This window comes from Centrocercus urophasianus, unplaced genomic scaffold, assembly GCF_019232065.1.
Source record: "Centrocercus urophasianus isolate 14NV4802_14NV808 unplaced genomic scaffold, USGS_Curo_1.0 seq_15, whole genome shotgun sequence".
In the NCBI taxonomy this organism is placed as follows: domain Eukaryota; kingdom Metazoa; phylum Chordata; class Aves; order Galliformes; family Phasianidae; genus Centrocercus; species Centrocercus urophasianus.
The window spans coordinates 42,431,268-42,452,552 of NW_024884697.1; the positions used below are offsets into that span (position 1 = coordinate 42,431,268).

The following is a 21,285-nucleotide window of genomic DNA, read 5'->3' on the forward strand; positions in this document are numbered from 1 at the left end:
ATTCTATGTATTTTCCAACATTAAGAAAATAAGAAAATATTTTGAGAAAGCTAATATTAAATCATTTGACCTCTCATAAAAAATAGTCTGACATGGATTTAGTTGTGTAGTTGAAAATAAACATATTCTGATTTCTTGTATTGAATTCAAGCAAACTTATTTAAACTCCGGAGGAAATACTGTACTGAGGCACAAATGTATTATTGTGACTGGGTTTTTGACGAATTGCATCTATTTATCTGATTTTTCTGTAAGTGACACAGAAAAGCCAAGCAGCTCTTCCCTATGACTTCACTCCAAAGAGGAATTCGTTGGGATGAGTTACTTAGAGCTGCGCATTGCCCTTAATCCACGTATAGAATTCTGTATTATAAGGTCTTTAAGCTGATAAAAGGGTATGCTCATGCAGATAATGGAAAAAAGGGCAGCTGATAGAGACAGTGGATGAGATCAAAAAGTACTTTTATGCTCAGATCTCACTATAACTTCCTCCATCCTGGATTGAGAACCACAGACATAACCACCACTATGTTCACCACTCTGAAGAGCATCAGGATACCTTATCAGATCGATGACCCAAATGTCAGCAGGTGGTAGCCCTTACATGACCACAAGGAACAGTCAGTACAGAAGTGCTGCTGAGAACTTGGCTGTAGAAGCCATGGGGAAGTACATCCTGGGCACAACAGGTCCTTAGAGCAAGGGTTGATGGGGCCTTTGAGCCACTAGGGTCAGCTTGAAGCTGGGAACCCCAGTCCCATATGCCTGGACGTGTGCTAGTGCAAGCAGGCCTTTAACTACCACCCTCTCTGACATCTTCAGCATTAGGACTAGACTGTTATTTACACTGTAATCTTTAACCACAGCAGCAGGCAGATCAGGTCTAAAGCAGTCATTTAAGCAGGCTCTGAGGCTTACAGTTTTGAAGCAGGCTGTAAAAGCTCACGCATATTCTCAGTCTCTCTGAATTGTGCACCTGATAAAGTACACCGCTCTACTCTGACTCACTGTACTGGGAATAATTCAGTGTGTGTCACAGGCAGTGTTGGTTTTACAGCATAATTTTAAAAACCTCTTGATTCGCAAGATTCTGACACACAGATTGGTTAATCTGCTGTGTGGGAGTGAAATTCAGTCATTTAAAAACAGGGCACTGGAGTGGCCATCAGCAGTGCTGTGTACAGCACAGCCCCTGTCCTATATATATATATATATATAATATATCCATTCTGATAGCATGCTAGGCTTCTGTATGACAGCAATGCTAGATATGTTGCACCAAGTCTAGCTTAATTCTGGAGCCAGGGTAATCTCTCACCGGCTATTTTTCCTTATCAACAACATCCATTGTTACCTCCAATGCTTTTTCTGCAGCAAGGTTGCCTTAGAATTCCTCTTCTTTTTGTCATTAATAGTAGTTCTTCGCTTTTTCTTCTTTTCTTTCTTCCTTCTTTTTTCTTTTTTTTTAAGCGGTTGCGACATAAAAGGGAAAGGAAGGGCAGATTTAGTATTTCAAATAAAAGATACTGCTAGGCTTTTCTAATGTATTTTATCGTGCAGTGTAATTGCATGTGTCAGTCACTGTGCACTTGCCTCTGTGGAGGGGACAAAGGGCCCTGCAACAGTAGAATGAGTTTAAATTAGCATTTAAAAGACCTGTGCCTTTAAACCTTTAAACCTTTTTTTTCCCTGCTTTTCCCCTCTATCATTCATTTCATATACACTAATATTACTGGAGTCTTTTTTTTTTTTTTTTTGTAATATTATATTTGGTCTTTTTGACAAAGTATCAGAGCAATACTCTGATGGGCCTGTACAGAAAAAAAAAAGTGGTATCAATGGCCAGTGTCAGGCCCAATTGGACTGTGAGGAAGGAACCAAACAGCCTCCTTTCAAAATGATTGATGACTTCTCCAGATTTAGCTTAATAACTGTGTGCATTTGTGTGCTTTGGGTCTGCTGTGGTGATTATTCCTGTGCTGCTCTTGTCATCTCTGCTGAAGTCGGTTGTCAAGGTCTGCACGTGGCTGAGGCCAGCACAGGGACCGTGATCAAAAACCAACTATCAGCTACTGCAAATTCCCTCCACTGTTGCCAGCCCAGGGAAAGGAGCTGGACAAAGGGAACATCACTATAACAAATAGCATCCTTGACTTTAAAACATGAGGATGAAATTCACATCCACATACAGTTTAGTGAGTCTAATTTCCAATAGATCTGAGAATTTGTAGTGTACAATACACCCAGGGAGAAAAGGAACAGAAAAACAGACCTAGGAACAGAATTAGGAACACAATTTCTGCCAGCGTTGTCAGGCCCCAGCCTGCTTCCCCAGTTGCAGTGAAGCCCATAACGTGAGCCCCAGACAAGTGCAGTCACCACAGTCCTCATTCCACCATATTTGTTTTCAGATTCATTTGTCAACAAGAAAAGAACAAAGTTCAAGCAAAATGTTAGGGTGTCATTTCTTAGCAATAATGAAGAAGGATAAAGACACCTCATGCAGATTAATGACTGGTTGGAACCTGTTAATCACCTCAAGCCATTAACCCTAACTATTATTAAGCTCTAAGATCTAAACCAAGTCCTCAGTCACTGTGGCTGCTATTCACCTCTCCAATTTTCAAAACCGTCTCCCAATTTCTCCTCTGTTCTTTACACCAAAAAAGTCAGCTAGAAATTGTATATTGGAACTGTTTTTATATGCATATGGAGATAGAAGGCAGCTACATAGATTTTGGAGGGGTATGTTTCTCACCAATTTGAGAGGAATATTCATTTTGCATCACATACATGCCAGCACAAAGTATTTGTGGGCATTGAAAAACCAGACATATTAGTCAATCAGGGCCCACCAATCTTTCCACAGGTAGTTTTGCTTATTGCATGGCAGGAATAAAGAGGAAAAGGGCGGGGAAAGAGAAGCTGGGAGAACAGGGCAGAAAAAGGGGGAGAGAGCTACAGGATATAGGTGACTATTCAACTTTCTGAAGAGGATTCTATTCACAAAGTTTTTGCTTGATGTATTCTGATAGGCTTTTGTTTCAGTTTATTTTATAGCTCTGTTGTACAGTAGGCAGCCCATTGTTTGCTCTAATAATCTGTTTCCATGACTTTCACCTTTATCGACTGGGCTACTTCCTAAGTTTAATGCAGCCTCTGAGATTAAAGCCATTTTTCTCCAGGCCGAGTTGGTTAACAGAAGATTTGTTTTTAAGAGAAGTAGAAATCATTTTGATTAGAAAAAAGTGATTTTGCGCACTGAAAATATGAATAAAGTAAAAATAACAAAAAACAAAAAAAAACCTTTACAAGGCTGAGTGATAGAAGGGGGAATTTAGCTCACAAACAACATCAGCAGGCTTTTTTCTTAATGTAAAAAATGAATGAAATAAATAAAAGTAGTATTGTTTATGGTATAGTTGCAACATTACCAAATACTGCAGATTTGAAGAATAAGGTACATGGGATTTTATTTTCCCCTCACAGACGTTTTTCAATCAGGTTTCTAGTTGTAGTAGATAGAGAATCCTATTATATGAAGTAATTCTCCCTAACAGATATAGTGACATAACTCAGCATTGTACCATTGTAGCAGGTAAGGTTATAAATCAAAGGCAGAATTTACTACAAGAATATAGTAAGCCAGATCACATTTTCCTTAACAACTTATAGTCTTGATTTGATTATGCAGCTTATTTGCTTAACTTTATTCCTGCATTAACTGCCTCTTCTTTGATGATAATCCTTTCTCTAATGTCTACTGCCAACTTTCAGTTACACCTTTTGGTAAGAAGAGCACCTAGTTATTTCTTGCACATGATATATTAAACACTGCTGACTGTCTATCCATAGTCTCACATAGAAGGATTGGGTTCTGCAGCTACTTTCCCTCACTTGAAACCATACTGAGTGATCAGAGATAAGCAGACTGATCCAACTCGCCTCAGCAGAGGAAAATGATCTGCTGACCTCACAGGCCTTTGGACCATTCCTGCTCTGGCAGCAAATGTTCATTTCTAGTTCCCAGCCTTTGTCAGGGTAATAATAAATGTATAACTCAACACAGCTTACTGCCTTTTGTTAAAATGGTAAAGATTTAGTGGAACAGAAACCAAGCAGCAGTTACAAAGCCTCAGCACTTCTTGTTGATAACCAAACATGCACTCTGCCATCTCACATGCTGACATCTGTTGTCTGGAGTTTCCCCTATAACGCTTCAGCTGTGCTTTCCCTGGGTTGAGTTTTGTTTTCATTCCTGGGAGTTTTCTAAAATTCCTCTGAAACTGAACAACTGAAAATAAAGAAATGCATATTGAATGTTACTATGGTAACAAAATTACAAGAAAAAAAAAAAAAAAAAGGAAAAACATTTCAGGCAGGCTGATGAATCAAAGCACAGTTTTTCTAACAGAGACAAATGCATTAGTGCTTCGTCCACAAATAGAGCAATTTGGCAGCTTATTTAAATGGGTTGAACCCAAAGAATATACTAATACTATATGATTTCACTTAGAAAAGACTATTTGTCTCTACAGAGTGGCTGCATTGCATTGTGTATGGCATTAATTACCATATACATCTTTGCATTATATACGTCTTCCCCAGAAACTATTTTAAGTTACCATTAATGTCTTACACAAATGCCATTCTTGTACTCAACTGCAGAAGAGACCTCCTAGGTTAACAAGACTTATCACCAGTTATTACAGGCAACCGCACTGCTTAAACAAGGCCATGAAAATACCAAACTCCTTTAAACAGCTATGATTTTTGCAACTATTCCTCCCATCTAAACCTATCCCAGAGCTTTATGCCTGAGAAGACTCCAAAGCACCTTCTCATTTCAATCAAGTTTATGTGCCACCTGGTCTTTTTTTTTTTCCCAGCACAAGCACTATCCTTCAGCTTAAACAGCTTCTCTGCCTCTTATGCTGACATGTTCTTAAAGAACAATATTTTCCATACCCATTCTTTGTTTCATGAATAAATAACTTGGCTTGCTCATTTTTATTTCTAGGACAAACTCTTCTTACATTTGTCAATTCCTGTAGTCTACAATTGTTCCCCTGTAATTTCATTTTCACTGACCAACAGCAAACTCCAGATGTTGCTTTACCTGGCCCTTGTATGATGGGATTATTGCATCTTTGCCATCATTGGGAATCACTCCCCTGATACATCCCACAAAATATCATCATGCCTTCCTTCTCCTAGGCTATGTGCCAGTGCACGTGAAAGTGCTAAAGTATGCTGAAAAGGAACATCACAGGATTTCATCTTTTCATGGAAATTAGGACTAAAAGAGAATTCTGTGTTTTCCAGCTTTCTTCTCTTTCCTCACAAAGGCAATATATGTCATCAAAATATTTCCAGCAAGTCCTGTGACTTTTATGAAACACAATGTTTTTCAGTCCTCAGAAGTCCTTAGTTAGTCTAAAAAGAAAGATGAGAAGGCATTTTCTATTTCAAAGTGATGGTCAGATTGTGGAGCTCTTCAAAACATGAAGCAACAAATCTAAGAAACAACTGAAAGCAAAATGTCTGATTCTAACTTTTGGATGCTGAGTTCACTATGTAGTTTTCATGTCTCCAAGTGATAGATGAGAGAGTTGTTCACAAGCCCACCAGTCTGCAGCAGATTGCCTCAGTCTGAGAAATAAGTGGACTGAGGCAGAAGCTGAAGATAGGATGTTTGGGGTAAGGACTTAGCAGGAAGGATGGTGACAGATTGTTTAATAGGGGAGCTGTCTCCATCATCTTACTTGCAAAGGAAGCAAGCAAGTAAAGCCTTGGGAATAATAGCCTGCAAACAGCTTGCTTTAAAAGTAATTGACAACTTCAGTTGCTGTGATACTTCAGACTCAGGGCAAAGTGAAATGCTGGCTACGTAGTCTCAACAGACCCTTTTCCTAGCTTACTGAGGGAAAGTATTTTCTCCCAGTGTTGCGCATAAATATATGTATGTATAAAGCAGAACAAAATAAAGCAGATGTGCTTTAGAAAATGCTTTAGAAACCAAGATTTGATAGTTTTTCACCACAAATGCAAATTCTTTAAAACAAATGCAAATTTACGTCACTGCAAACAAACACTTCGATTGATATGGAGTTAAGTTGGAGTTAGCCTATGAATGTGATCAAAATTTTTGCTGATATATTTCCCTGTTGGTGCTGCAATTTCAGGGTTGTGCAAGAGCTATAGAATAAAGTGTGGTCATTGACCACACTTCACTTTAAAAACACAGGTCAGTAGCTCAATGTCACTTTGAAATAACACAGGGCTACAAGGAATAGCAGATCTGTATATTTGCAGTTGAGAGTTTGTGCACCTGTGCAGCCTGTGGCATTAGTAAAAGCCAGGCAAAGCACAAGCAAGCTGTAAAAGCTTTCCTCTTCTCATTCTCAGGGTCAGTTTCAGCCCTATTACTGAAGGTCTGGGCAGAGACTGCCAGAGGCGTCATTACTTGTCACTGTGACAAGAGTTTCTGATGCTCAACAAGGCACCAAAAATGAGATGTGATTTCTTGTCTCTTGCTGTCTCAACTAGGAATTGGGCACAGGTATCTAAAGAGGAAGCCTTAATGAATAACAGCCAAGTACTTCTTAGCTACAGAAAGTGAAAACCATGATTCAGAGCTCAAAAAACAACTACTGAACCTATGTTTCCCACCACTATAAGGTAATGAAATAAGTATAATAACTTCCTTCTTTTTTTTTTTTTTTTTTTTTTTTTTTTTAAATTGTTGCCTTAACTCTGCAACAGAGCCTTAGGACCGAATTAAAAGTGCAAACTGCACTTTGAAGACACAGAATAAACATGTCGAGTACCAGACCAGGTGACACAAGGAGATGTCAGAAGATCTAAACTGATTTCCCCCACACAGAAATACCAAAGCCACAACTTGCAAATGATAGTTGGAGGAGCCTTACCTGTGAAAGCCCCTGTGACCATGAAGTTTCAAAGAATGAAGCACACAGAGCATGGAACAGTTCCCCTGGGCTGGCATGCATCCTTGCCAGCAGGTTGCTCTGAGACACAGGAGAGCAGAGAGTTAATATTCTGTACAGGTGCACATTGTGCCCAGTAAACAATACGGCCCTAAAGATGTATTTTAAAAGGCACCTCGTGACTTTGCCAGCTGTTTCTTTATTTCAGAGCTCTTAGGCTAAAGCAACCTACAGTTCAGAAGGAAAAAAAGACCTATTGCAATATTTGGTGCTGACATCAACATAATATAAAGAAGTACTGGCATCTGAGGCTGGAATCTATGGCTTTTTCAACAATTCACTTTCTTCAGATTTCTACCCAGGACACATCGAAGGCTACAAATCATCAGTTGTTATTCAAGTAATTACCAATTAAATATGAAGAGTGATAAAATTCTTCCACATCTACCAAGGGAGACAATTAAAAGAAATCTAACTTGTTTACTTTGGGGCTTTTTATTGGCATCTGCTGACAAATCTTGAACTAATGCATGAAGCATACAGAACAGCCCCAGGATTTCATCAATATTACCCTGAAAATGAATGTAGTCAGGGTTATATTTGTCATATACTTGTTTGTACCACAATATTTATCACAAGAATAGCATTTTAATGTCAGTACAGACCTGTTTAATCTGTGCCTAGCTTATCCATATGTCTGGCTAGCGGATAGATTTAGATGGTAACTCCTCTAAACAACATATGCACCACTGATTTACTCATCTTAATTTTATGTTAATTCGAGTAAAAGATGACCTTAGTAGCTGTGTCAGATGAAGCAGGTCTGATCAGTATTCTGCAAAAAATAGAAATACACTGCCTCAATTTGAGCATCTAATTTGTTGGTTCTTATGGTTTTACTTACAGAATTCATCCAGGATAGAAGCAAAAGAGCATATGGACAGTCAAAGCATGGAAAGATGAAAAAGCCTGTTTAGATATATACGCTCCTACTGAGAGATGCAAAGAGCACAAATTAGATTACAAAAACAATACAATTTGGAGCTGTGTCGTGTGTTTGAAATAATGCAGAAGGCTTTGCTGAACGAGTAAAAAGAACCCCTGAGTTGATCATAAAAGTGCACTGAGCAAGGAATTGCTCTGGATCAGAGGAACGACACACACTGAGACCATTTCCTGCTGTAGCGTGTGCTGCTAAGCACTAATCTATTCCCATGGAGATGAAAATTAAGGATGCAGGGCAAAGGCAATCCTGTCTAGATTTGGACCTATGGCTCTAGGCAGATTACTCATTTTTAACAAGAAAAGCACACAAACAACACTAGTATTCAGTATTTTTTTTTTCCTGTGTTTATGTGTAAAACTACTTTTTTTCCTCTCTTTTTTTTTTTTTTTTTCCTGAATAAAATGCTTATTCTCCTCTTTACCCCTGAAATCTTCCCTCCTTCTCTACTCCTTTTCACGTACTTCAGCTTTCTGATCCACAGCCTCACCTAGGGTTGGCAAAAATCAGGTTTCTGAAGGCACAAAATCTGATCTCTGCTGAGAAACCTTTTTATCTTTCAGAGTTTAAAGCATCTTTCCAGGTAAATGCAGTGTTTTGAGCATGCAAATAGAGTTGTATTTGATCTATTTATATCCACAGCGTGAAGTGGTTATCAGTTTTTCCCGCTGTTTAGTTTTCCTATGCCTACCCTACACTTCATCAGCCTTACTGTTGAAGAGCAAGATGGAAACAGAGAGGATGACTCAGGTGTTTGTCACACCTTTCAAGTTACGTATATCATATCCCACGTATATCTTTTCTGATGCATGAATAGGCAACATCCTCTCTACCTCTTCACAAAGTTCTCTCCCGCCACATCCAGACTTTCTTGATGAAAACCCCAGTAACTGCACTAAGGGTGAATAAGGACCTATACTGCTGTAATAAGGCAGTATAGATTTGGTACAGCAAATTAAGGTAGATGCAGAAACAAAGTGGGTGGCCTTAAGTGTCCAAAACCCATCACTTTTAAGCTAGTTTAGCAGCAGAAGTAGAACAAGATGAGAATCTTCCTTTGCTTGCCCTCCCAATACTTCCCCTGTCCCTTCTGGTTTGTTGCAAAATATGGAGATGTAGGATCAGAAGGACGTATTGGTGCCCTGCAAAATGCCACACAGGAAAGGTGCTCCACGTCAGGTTTTTCCAAGACACCACAGTGATGTTGTTTGTCATTCTGAAGGCTCATGGTGGCTTCTGGGAAGCTTGCTGCTGCATGGTGGATATTGCCAAAGTTGTGGTGCTGCACAACCCTCTCATTGGCAATGCTGGTTGCTCCCAGTCCTTTCTCTAGAATTGCTACAGTTTTCTGAAGGTACAAGCTGCTTCTAAGGTCCAGAGCAGAAAATAAATGCAAAGCCATAACAGACTAGGGTATAGTTTCAATTACACTAGAGCGTTTTTAAGTGAAAATCCCATATGCTTTAACCCTCTATTCTTGCAAATGCCTTCTTCATTTTGCCTTGAGCTTTCTGGAAAGAGTAGAATCAGATCTGTGAAATTAAAATAGATTTTTCTTGTTAGCTGGAAGTGCAGGATAAGTCAAAATCAGGCATGAAATTGAAAACTGTGATAAGGAAATAAGCTGTCAGAGGCCTTGGTTGAAATATGTGACCTTGCAGCCTTTCCATATCTAATTTTGTTGATTAAAGTGATCATTAGCAGTCTTCTTAATTATGCATAATGCTTCCGATTTTCTATACTCCTTGCTTTGTCCTCAACAAGTTCTTATAGATCAATTTCATCTCTCCTTCAGTTATTTCTGGATTCTAATATAAGAGATTAAAGAGATAATTAACTCAATGACATGTTTGTGGAGTACCAGCAACACAGAATTTGGAAAGATGTATTAATGTAAATAATATCAGCAAATCTAGAGTGAAGAATGAACAGATCATGCTAGATTTTTCTGAACTCAGTAGAATTCTGAACTCAGGAAAGAATTTGATGAGCACAGAGCTCACAAATACACTTTATACAGTTACCACCCAGGGAAAGCAAAGGCTGAACAACCATGGCTCTCAAGACCGAGGAAGACAGTGTAGTGCAGAACTGCCCAGGCCAGCATTAATCTGCAATGCTACGCTCACATCCTATGGCTCAGTGATACCAGTGTCTTCATCAAGCCCCAGGACATTTCCAGACATACCAAATCAGGTATAGCAATGAGCAAGACTTTTCCTAACTTGAGAATTACAACAGTGTGGAGTGAGTTGTCACAGATTTTGCTGTGTTCGCAGCTCAGCAGTAGGAGCAGTTGGCATCCCTGCATCATGAGGACCTGCATCCTGACTGTTTTGATATACTGCTACAAGAAACGCAGCACCATAAACTAGGGGACATAGACATTTAAAGCTGTTATTATTCCTGTAGGCTCTAGATTTTAAACCAGTTCTGCTGCAAGGGTCTCTCTGGGACTTGGCTTCGGTGGTATGATCTCTTGAAAAGTTACAAGGACAGTTAAGACAGAAGGTAGGAAGGAAAGGTATCTAAGTCCAATGAAAACTGGAGCAAGTATGCAGACACAATATTTCCTAGAGAACAGATCAAATAAATAGTATTATTTTCAATACATAAACAAATAAAATGTGCAAGTTAACAAGTAGCATGGGGAAGTTTATACTCATGGGCTTCAGAAACTTTTTCTGCCAACATCATTCTTGTTAGCCTTTGTGTTAGCCTAGAAAAAGTAGCAGGGCTTCTTCTGAGCTACCTACTCAATTAAACTTACTCTCAGATGCATTTCAGAATTGAATATAGTTTAGTCTTTGGAGTTCCCACAGTTAGAATATAGTATGGATCCCACGTGCCATGCTTTGTTTACACAGTACACCCAGTGTGCTGTATAGAAATATCTCTCTAAGGCAGATGCTAGTTCTGAGCCACATTGTTTTTAGTTAAAATTTTAATTTATATCTTGTTTAAGTAGTCATAATAGACAAAATCCTTGTATGAGATAAAATCCATCAGCAGCCCTCCTCTCCTAGTTTCAAAAAATGTGAACCAGCCCTTGAAATCAATGCACATATCCTGCTTATTATTCTGCTACTTGTATTTCTCCATTCTACCCACAAATTTATCCCCTACACTCAGGTGGAAGTTCACCTTATTAAGTTCTGCTTTTTTTAAACAAGGTGATAAGTCAATGTTAACATATGAGGACTTTCCATATACAAATCAAATTTAACAGTAAAATCCCCAGGGAGTTTCAGGATCACTTCCACTTTACCATCTTTGATACTAAAACTCTGCTTGGGTTAAGAGTTTTTGGGAAATATAAATTCAGGAATAAATCTGAGATTATAATTGTCACATTGGATGTAAATGATTTACATTCCATGCTAAATGTGCTCAGCATTTGGACCTGTGTGGTCTCTGGGGCCATGTTCTTCCATAACAGATGCTTCTTTCTCCACCATTTTCCTTTCCCAAACAGATAAGTTTTTATATTTGGGATTTGTATCTCCTCAGCTGTTAGAGAAATTTGATCTTTATGTAGCTGAAACTCAATTCATTACTCACTCTGTAAGCTAGGACATGAGTTATGAACTGGAATCAACAGCTGGTTGGAGTAGCTGAAACACTTCAGTGAATACCTGTTGTGTTCACAATGGGCCAAGACACTGGAAACATGGCATCAGCCTTCTGCTTAACATGGTTACTCTCAACTTCAGTGCTTCCCTTAGAAGCAATTATATTCCTGGATGGATACCTTGATTCCTTAAATGATTCCTTAATGATTCCTTAAATCGATCTTTACTAGATTTCTGTCCGTTCATGATCCCCGTATTTGGAAAACAGTATTATCTATTTATCCAAATTTCACTAGCAGATAAACTCCATATTCACAAGGCTTTGTCACGCATCAACAGATAATGGGTATATGCCTTCAGTGGGAGCCTGAGAAGATATTCAACCAATTTTTTTTATTTTTTTTTTTTTTAATTTCAGTTCACTGACCAGCATCACTTCAAGTTTTGCCAGCTATTTTTCATCCAGAATCTGCATAATCATAATCATGCTGCTGTCACCCGGCTTTGAAGACATTGGTTCTAAGAGAATGCCTTCTCCAGTCTCATGGCAGCTAAACCTATAGCACATCATCATCTCCTCTCCTGGACCCTAAACAAAGACCCTATTTTATTATATGACCTCCTGTTTTTTTTCATCTAAACTCTTTGGTCCACATTTTGAGCAATATTACTGTAGATCCCATGGAATGTTTGAATACCGCAATGTTCAAGTTTTCTTTTCATGGCATGGCTTCCCTAAGAATACTGCAAGTATAGCAGGGAAAAGAATTACTTGTCCATGGGCCACCTTGAGAAACAACATTAGCCTGCAAATAAACGATGTGAAACTCAAGAGAAGGATTTAAATGTACTTCCGTTTAAATATTTTACTTTCAAAATGTGCCAGATTGCAGCACCTGCCAGAAATCTCAAAAAAAAAATTTCTAAGGAAAGATCTCCTAGCCTCTCTAGTTCTTCAGAGACCATCTGAATTAGTAAAACTAGACACTGCACTGTTCCACAATAGAGCATGTTTAATTTTCAAGAACAAAGCATAAGTATTTCCCTCATAAGTCAACATTCTGAACTTCTGCAGAGTGGCATCACCCTGTAGAGCAGGTGTGAAAATGAGAAAGAGTTTGCTTAAAGAAGAATTGTGTAAAGATAATTCTCCCTCATCTTTTTGTAGACATACGACCTGCAGGGTACAGAACACATGAAGGATCTTGAAATGCAGAAATATCTGCTTTTGATAATATTTAAAGATCCTAGGAGACATTAGGGGGAATCCCTTATTGACTTAATACACGTCAGCATTTTCAGCTCGGTCTACAGATTTTTGTACACTTTTTTTGTATGTTTTTCTAACTTTCTCTATCATTACTAATGAAAAATATTGTAGATGACAGTAAGCAAAACGGATCCATAATAAAGACAAAGGTAGAAACACTGCAAGAATGGCAGCCATAGAAAGCTTTTTTAGAATGTAAATAACACGCTATAATTGCCTACTTGCCTTTTTATAAACCTAGTCTTAAAAAAAATACCAAAAAATCCCATCGGTTCCATCATAAAACAAGAAATTGCATATGACAAAATGAATTTAAAAGTAGCATTCCATTCTTGAGTGAACGTCTCACAGAAATAAACCGATTCCCAGGTTCAATAAAGAGGAAGATAATGGGCAAGGGAAAACAATTCTTTTTCATTGTGCTTCTTGGCATCAAAGCCTAAATTTCTTGTCAGAAAAGAATAGAGACTACCTAAGGAGAAAAAAGGCATTCTCCCAGCATACTCAATGTGCTTCTAAAATAAGACCCTCCCTACAAGCCACTCTGCACTCCCATAAATAGGCTAGGAGATATCAATCATGCAGAAGCATAATATGGTTGAGAGGAAGCATACAGTTTACCTTAACCTGGCACTGAGTAAATGAGGTAAATCTTGGGGAAAAGGTCTTTTTTTCCACTTTAGAGAGAGAAAAAAAAAAAGAAAGGCCAGTAACGTTGTTTTATTATTTGTCAGACATACCTGAAATTCATCACATTCAACTGTTTACTTCTACCTGAGTCACATGGCCTATCTGTACTTTAATTTCTTTGTTATTATTTGCCACTGAATACAGCATATTAATCAGCATGGCTGATGCACTTTATTTTTAAATGATAATATCTTTTTGAAAAATTCTGCTACAGAGTCATAGATGCTATTGAGTCATAAGAGCCTGCCTTAATCCTGCTTACCCCAATGACTGTACAAATCTAACCCCGTACTGTAGTCTCACCTCAATTGCTTACCATCTGAGTTGCCTTGGGGCAACTGATGATCACCTCTGTACTTTTCTTACATTTTCCATCCTTGGAGGAAATAGCAAATGGCTAAACTTCAAAATAATCAGCTGAACACTATAAAATAAGAAAAAAACCCGAATATTAAATACTACATATAGCTCTACAGTGGTGCTCCTGAGTTTCCTTGATGCGCATTTGACAACATTTATCCTCAATATCTACTGCAACCTGCTTAGCAATATTAGATCTTTATTAAAATTTTCAACTGTGATTTGTAGAAAAGTTCCTAAGAGCAAACCTAATCACTCATTGGTAGTAACAAAGACAGCTTCATTTTCAAAGTTTTATGCATACAATGTTCCCCAGCTGGTGTTTACTGAGACTTCAATTTGTCTTTAATCTTAACACTCTAATTTCTACACAAGAACAACTGTGCTCCAGAGGAGGGAAGCTGGGACACTGCATCAGGTTGTTTCCTACTGAGCAAAAATTCCCAGGGACTTCAAATGGGAAAAGAACTAGAAATGACATCCACAAGAGACAGCCAGAACAATGGCTCCCTGCCTCCCTCATTTTAGCAGCTCTGGAGAAACCTGTGTAAGCAGGTTCTGTAGGAATAAGATTATCAGGAGAAGAACAGAAACTGAATGCACTCAGCGGTAAAAGACATCCAGAGGCCGTTATGAAATGGCTGCTTTGGAGTGGCACATGCTGCTCTCTGCTGAATGTCCTGGGGCAAGCCTACAAAATGACACATGAGGAAATGTGCCAAGTGAGGCTTAAAGAAGATTGAATTATTATTATGAAATACAGTAAGAATGGGACTACCATATAAGGATTCAAATTTTACTTACAATTTGTGCACAATTCTTGTGCCGCAAGTAGGTATTACAAATTATCCTACAGAGGAAATGACCAAAGTCAGTGGGATTTTTAGTCAGCTTTCCAGACTAAAAGTTTTATATAGTATGCATACATATGTTTCTCACCATGCATGCAGGTTGCTCCAAAATTAATGCTTCCTATTTATTTTCATGGAAACTACAACAGATACAAAGAGCCCAATAACACTATTTGATAGAGCAGTTTCTCAGCTACAAAGCACTATTTGTCAACGCAGTCACCACTACTGCTGTGAATTTTCACCAGCGATGAACGAGATGCCACAGTCATAAAAATCTAAATCAGCAGAGGTCACTCGCTTTCACCACTGCTGAAATGCACCACCCACTGCCTCACTGTGCTCACATCCAACCTTTGGACTCCATAAATGTACAGCCAGAGTTGATGAATGTGAATGGGTGCCATTTTTTTCTGCACAGAGGAATTCAGTCCCACAGCTTTGCTTCATGCATAGTTCCATGTCAGACACCATTTTGTCAGCGCCCCTCTGCTGCCATCTGCCACATGCTCTCTCCCAACAGCCAGAGTAACCGCTGTCATTTTTAAATCAATATCCTCTTCTATCTTGCTAATTTCCACATAAAATATTTCTCCTCTAGCCTTCCCATGTCCAGACCCTTAATTTGCTCGTTCCATTCATATTCCCTTTAGACCTTTCTCCCACAAATCCTGCTTTTGCAGAAGATGTGCCTGAAGTGAGACTCTAGCTCTGGGACCAAGGTGACTTCTGTTCTCTCTCTCTCACCAATGAATTTAGCTCTTTCACTATCACCTCCCTTTCTATACTATTTCACATATATTTCATGAGATACTTAATGAATGCATGTACTAAAAAAACAAAAACAAAAAAAAACCATGCAAAATAAAAATTAGATCACTCTGGACAAATTAAACTAGTATTTAGGTAAAATTGCTATGAATTTCCTGTAGAAATTGTACCAAGCATTGATCCAGGTACACAATAACCTCTTCAGCATTTTAAAACATAAATTATTGGAGGAAAGAAAAGATGCAGCCTAAATAATGGCATAAGATTCAGGGGGTTTCCAGTCAATTCAAATTTTACCTGGATGTAAAACCCTCTGTGTGCCTGGATAAGTTACTTCATGTTTCACAGCTCTCTGTCAAAGAACAGCATTGAGTTTCCCTGGGATCACTGCTTCACCCTCTCTCCCATTAGCTCTGTAACCTCCTCAGGGCAGAGTCTCCCCTGCTATACATACAAATAACATCTGCAGCCAGGAAACCCCCATCTTATCTGGACTTGCAGGTTTTAACATATTATAAACACTTCATTAAGGGTTTTCATTAATGTAGCAGTTATTGGCAATGCTGAAAAATGCTTTTCTTTCTTTTTTGTCCTCTCTCTCTCATGAAGACATGGGCACACACATACCACTCACACAGACTTTCTGTGGCTGCCGTTACCACCACACACTGACCTTTGAAATATGGAAATAAAAATGCTCAGAAATAAAGCTGGCAGCAACAGCAGCCTGATTGTCGTCATTCAGAATCTGAAACAAGTAGGGCTATAGTTTGCAAGCTGTCTTCATAATTACTTGAAGCAGTTGTCACTCTGGCTCTAGTTTGTTCATTACACCCCAAACAAACAGCTGATACTTGTTAAAGCACATAAGCCACTTTGTTGAGGCAGGGTTCTTTATTGTGAGGGACCCTGCAGCTGCAAGTCACATGCAGTTCACAGTATTTCCTGATTTCCTTTGCTTTATTTGCCTGCCTGCATTCCCCTTACAGCAATGTTGTTGGTTTTTTTTTCTTTTTTCTTTTTTCTTTTTTTTTTTTTTATTAGGGAGAAAGAAATTAAAAAAAAAAAAAAAAAAAAAAAAAAAAGTACAATAAGGTAAATATTAGCTAACATAAAGCTTGATAGGCTTAAGGTTTATGACCCAAATCTGGTTCCAATTAAACAAATGCTTTTGCTGTGGTAAAGAATGCTTAGCAATAAGAACGTCATGGCTGGAATGTGGGGCTGCTGTGGGGCTGCTGCACTCCAGTGAAACAACTGCTGCTTATAGTTCAGCGCTTTCCCCCTTTGGAGAGGGAAATGAAAGAACAGCATAAATCTGAGCTGAGTCAGGAGGCTTCTGGGAAAGTCCTTTCTTTGCACTCCTAACTCCTGAACACTGAGGCATTGGTAAGTGTTCTGCCATGTGCTACAGAGAAACGCTCAGCTGGATGATGGTCATGATCATCTCTGATGAACCACTGGGTGCAGGCATAGGACCCCACTGGTCTGTGGGGGACAGGTCTCTGTGACTGCTGGCAGAGGTGAAGAAAGGAATGGAGAATGTATGCAGGAAGCAGATCTAGTTTAATCTGGGCTGTACAAGGAAAAATATCCTGTTTGATAATTATTTTTTTTTTCTAGCCTGCTCTGGCAACATGATTTTGAAATAACAAAGGCAACAAACAAGATCTGCTGGCCAAAGGAGTTGGCACAGCCTCATGCAAGACTAAACTGTTAAATAAGCTCTAGATGTGTGAACAGGGATCTGAGATTCATAGCATCAAACCTGGAAAAAATAATGTAATTTCTTTTAAAATAAAGGTGCAGAAGAAAGAACAATGTAAGTATTTCAAATGTGGTATATTTCATTTGGCTGACATCCCTTATTCCCTTTCCCATTACTCGCAGAGAATTTTTATGTGTGAAAAATCCCTGTTTGGCAATCTCTCAGGTCATATGAAATATGTTATTGGTTGTCCTTGTTGGAAGAGAAGAATCAGCTGAGATGTTGTTATTGCAACTCTTTAGAATGTGCATAAGACATACAGTCAAGGTGAGAAAAGACCAGTAAACAGAGAAGAAGTGTTTTATTTCTACCCTGTGGAGTTGCTGCTTCGTGCTGACGGCTGTGGAAAAATGAGCCCAGCACATTGTCTTGTCTGACATCTGCACATCCAGCAAACATATACCAGGGCTGAGCTATTCAAGATAATGTTATCTACACAGCAACTGACAAAGATATGCTCCCAGACTGCTAATCAGTCTTCCCATTAAATACAACACAATGGGAAAAGAAGTAAAGTAAAATGTTGTGTAGGGAGGGCTGGGGAGAATAAGGCCATGTGTTATTTAAGAATTTAGGCAAAGCCAAGGGAGGAGGGGAACAATCCTGACTTCATCTGTCAGAAAAGGAGTCAAATGGTTCACAGCATTAAAAGTGATTAGTGCCTAAAACCTGCTACGTGAATCTCATCCTTTGCCATTTGGTCATTTTCTATCTTCTGAAAAGTCTATACAAACATAGCAGGGAGAACAAGGTACCTTTCCATTATTCTATTCATAGTTTAGGCCTTTAATTTCTCATTCTTTTTCCTACCTAGCCACATGTATATGTGACTCTTGATGAAGCTATCTTTGTATTTCTTTCACTGTCATGGCTGACTTTTAGATTTTGCCTGTAAGACGCCATGTTAGAGCTCTGCTATTTTGCCAAACACAGGGAAGAAACCTAGGGTCCATGGAAAAAGGGAATGGACAGTCTATAATCCCAGCACAAAGCATTTTGTCACACTGAGTTCAGCTGAGGAATGACAGTAATGTCTGTACCCTTACAGGAGGAGCTAGGAGTACTTTCCAGGTGTTATATCGTCTCTAATGTGTACTCATCTAACAAGATGAGTACAGGCATGTGAAATCACTTTCTTCCATGCCTGTGCTGTCAGGGGAAAGAAAGAAAAGCATAAGGGGGAAGTACAAAGTGTACAGTTTCTTCTAAATCATCACAAACAGAACTGCAGGGAGTGTCTTTGTGTGTACCTGCTCCACAGAGTGGAGGTAGTCAGTGCAACTTTGTGTCTGTGACAGCACCAAGATCGGTTATCTACCAGCATGGTCAAGGGTGCATTGCCTTCTGCACTGATAGCAGATTGCTGGGATTCTGCCTCAGCTGAAAAGTTTTCCCTTGTTTAAGAAAGTTAAACTATGCCCAGTCTTCATTCCCTATAAGGGTGCAGAACCAGCAATAGCACCATGCAGCCCACCTGCAAAAATAATTTTGTTTGCAAACAGAAGTGATTTGTTTGCATAGAGGATGGGGTAAAAGCATAATGCTTCAGAATATAGCCCAAATGAAATTTCTTTCATTTCCATAGATGTTTCCTTTGTCTGACTCACTAGAAAGTCTGCTCGTATTGAGAGAAGTACCATTGAGTCTGTTTTATTGCTAGATAAACCAGGATGATTCCAGACTGAAATCAGAAAGCTTCTTAACAAAATAATAATACAATCAGTATGTTTCAACCTCTTAGAATCTGCTTTGCCGTACCACAGATTAACATTTTAGGAGGGACATCAAGCATTTAACAAAAGATTTGTTTTCCTCTTTTCCCCACCTTCCCTCAGTATCCTGAATGTGTTCTATTATTTAAATATTTAACAAGATAGGCAGCATTCTCCCTTAATTTAAACCCTGATGAAAGAGCATTCGAAAAAGTGACAAGACTATTATTCAAAGGAGAGGGTTGCACTAGTGGCTTGTTACTTCATTTTCATGACAAAGATTGCATCTGACATTTAATACCCAACATCTTTCAAGAAATATAGTGAAGCACACTACCACTTTGACCTTTTCTTCGTTCTTCCTTTCTGATTGGCCCATCCATTCCACTCTTTCTTGGGCATTATAGCTCTATCAATCAAGGAAATAGAGATTACAGTCCACTGAGAAACAAATACGCATTTAAAGGAGGCACCATTAAGGTTTTCATGTCCCACATTTTCCTTAGAATAGAACTGTTACAAATAGCTCGCTGGAAATCATTTTATCATGATTTTATTATTATCATTATTTATTATTATTACTCGTTTTATTCTCAAGCAACTTGCAATGAATAGAGAAAATAATAAATTTTTCAGCACTGGCAAATACATCGAGTCCACATCACCTAACATCATCCTTAGGTGACGGGTTTGCAGAAGCAGTGGATTTGCCATGATTATCTGAGGATGCTCATTGAGAGACAAAGATTTTTTGCTCATTCCCAAATCAACCTTCATGTTACAGCAGAATTCGTTCTCTCTCTTTTTCACACTCTATTTCTGTTCCCTCTGCATATATTCTGGGGAAAGAGCAGGTGAAATTTAAATAACAAAAAAATGTCCACCTGTAAAAAACAATAATCACCTCACACTTTTCCAGTGGCACTTTTCAGCTGCAGACCTCAAAGCGCTTCCCAGCAATGGAAGGAAGTATTTTTAGGCATGCCCTGTGTTTGACACTGAGTTCACTGTGGAGCCAGGAATGGAATCCAGTCCTCCCTGGTTTCCCCCCTGGGTTCTCCTTCTGGGAATCGGTGAAAATGTATAGGTAAATACCTATTTATCAGAGGGTAACAGTGAAAAAAACTGGAGACACTATATAGCGCCATTTGTGTCACCTTTATTTGCAGTTGCCATATTTTCCCACAAAAGAAAGAGTGATTTGTATACTGCTATTCACAGCAATGACAAACACATCATGGCTCACATCAAGGCAGTTTATGGCTGCTACTGACTGACATCAGCTCTGAATTATGTTCTGTGGTGACCGAATTCTTACTCACGTAACTGAAGATACAGAGGAGTAACCCTTGAAGCTGCCATGTAGGTAATGAAATAGCTGTCAGTCCACTGCTCAAGCAGCTCAGCAAACAAAAGGAATCACATTCATACAAAGGAGGGTAGCAAAGTAAAGAAGATGCGAAACAGACAGACAAGAAATTTTGGGAAGATGTTTTCAAAAACAAGAAGAGATCTGTAGAGAGAATCTGACTGAAAGGAACTTGAAATCCCAAATGCAAGCCCATCTCTGTAGCAGTAGCACAAGTATTTACATGACCTCAGACCGCTGCTTTAAAGAACTGAGCAAGCTCGTGTCATTCGTAAAAATTCCCACCAAAAGAGGCACCTGATTAATTTGCCATGTCCCTGTAATCTAATGCACAAAATAAATAACGATTAGGCTCAACTTCTTTGTGGGGCTGAAGAAAGCAGAGCAAATCATATCAGCAGACTGCAACACCGAATGAGAACTGGATGCAGTTGAGGGAGCAAAAGTGCTTCTCCAACCTTTACCCTGATAGGCAGAGTGAGAGGAGGAGGAGTTCGTTATACTCAGTTCTCCCCATGTCATTATGTCTTTGCTAATCTGGTAATGAAACAGGCACAAGTTCTTTCTCCAAATGCCAAAACTGCTTGCATTAGCCATTTTCCTTCTTAGCAAGGCTCAAGGATCGTTAAGAGTTATTTTTAAAACAAATTTTATTAGAAATCTAGTTCCTAAAAGCTAATCTGTTCATGAAAACCTGTTTGTTTGGATGAAAATGTAATCACGAAAATATCTGTAGATTTGTTTCAAGAGTTAAAGAGCCATGGCACTGTGCATAAGACACTCAACTGAGATCTTGGAGGTGTTAGCTCAAGGGTACTAGCCCTGCTCCAAAAATAGAGTCTTGAACTTAAATTATGAAGTACAGGCTAATCCTTGATGAAGTGTTTTCCTCCCTTTATCCTTCTCAAAAAATAAAATAAAATAAAATAAAATAAAATAAAATAAAATAAAATAAAATAAAATAAAATA

The 21,285-nt window shown here is 38.7% G+C and overlaps 1 long non-coding RNA gene across 1 annotated transcript in view; it reads left to right on the top strand.

The window, feature by feature from the left end:
- The first annotated feature begins 16,676 nt into the window (after nt 1–16,676).
- LOC122158917 overlaps nt 16,677–21,285 on the top strand; it is a 12,283-nt gene continuing 7,674 nt past the window's right edge. Inside the window, exon 1 of the long non-coding RNA XR_006168344.1 lies at nt 16,677–16,856. This is a non-coding gene — a long non-coding RNA (uncharacterized LOC122158917). The remainder of the gene's footprint in view (nt 16,857–21,285) is intronic.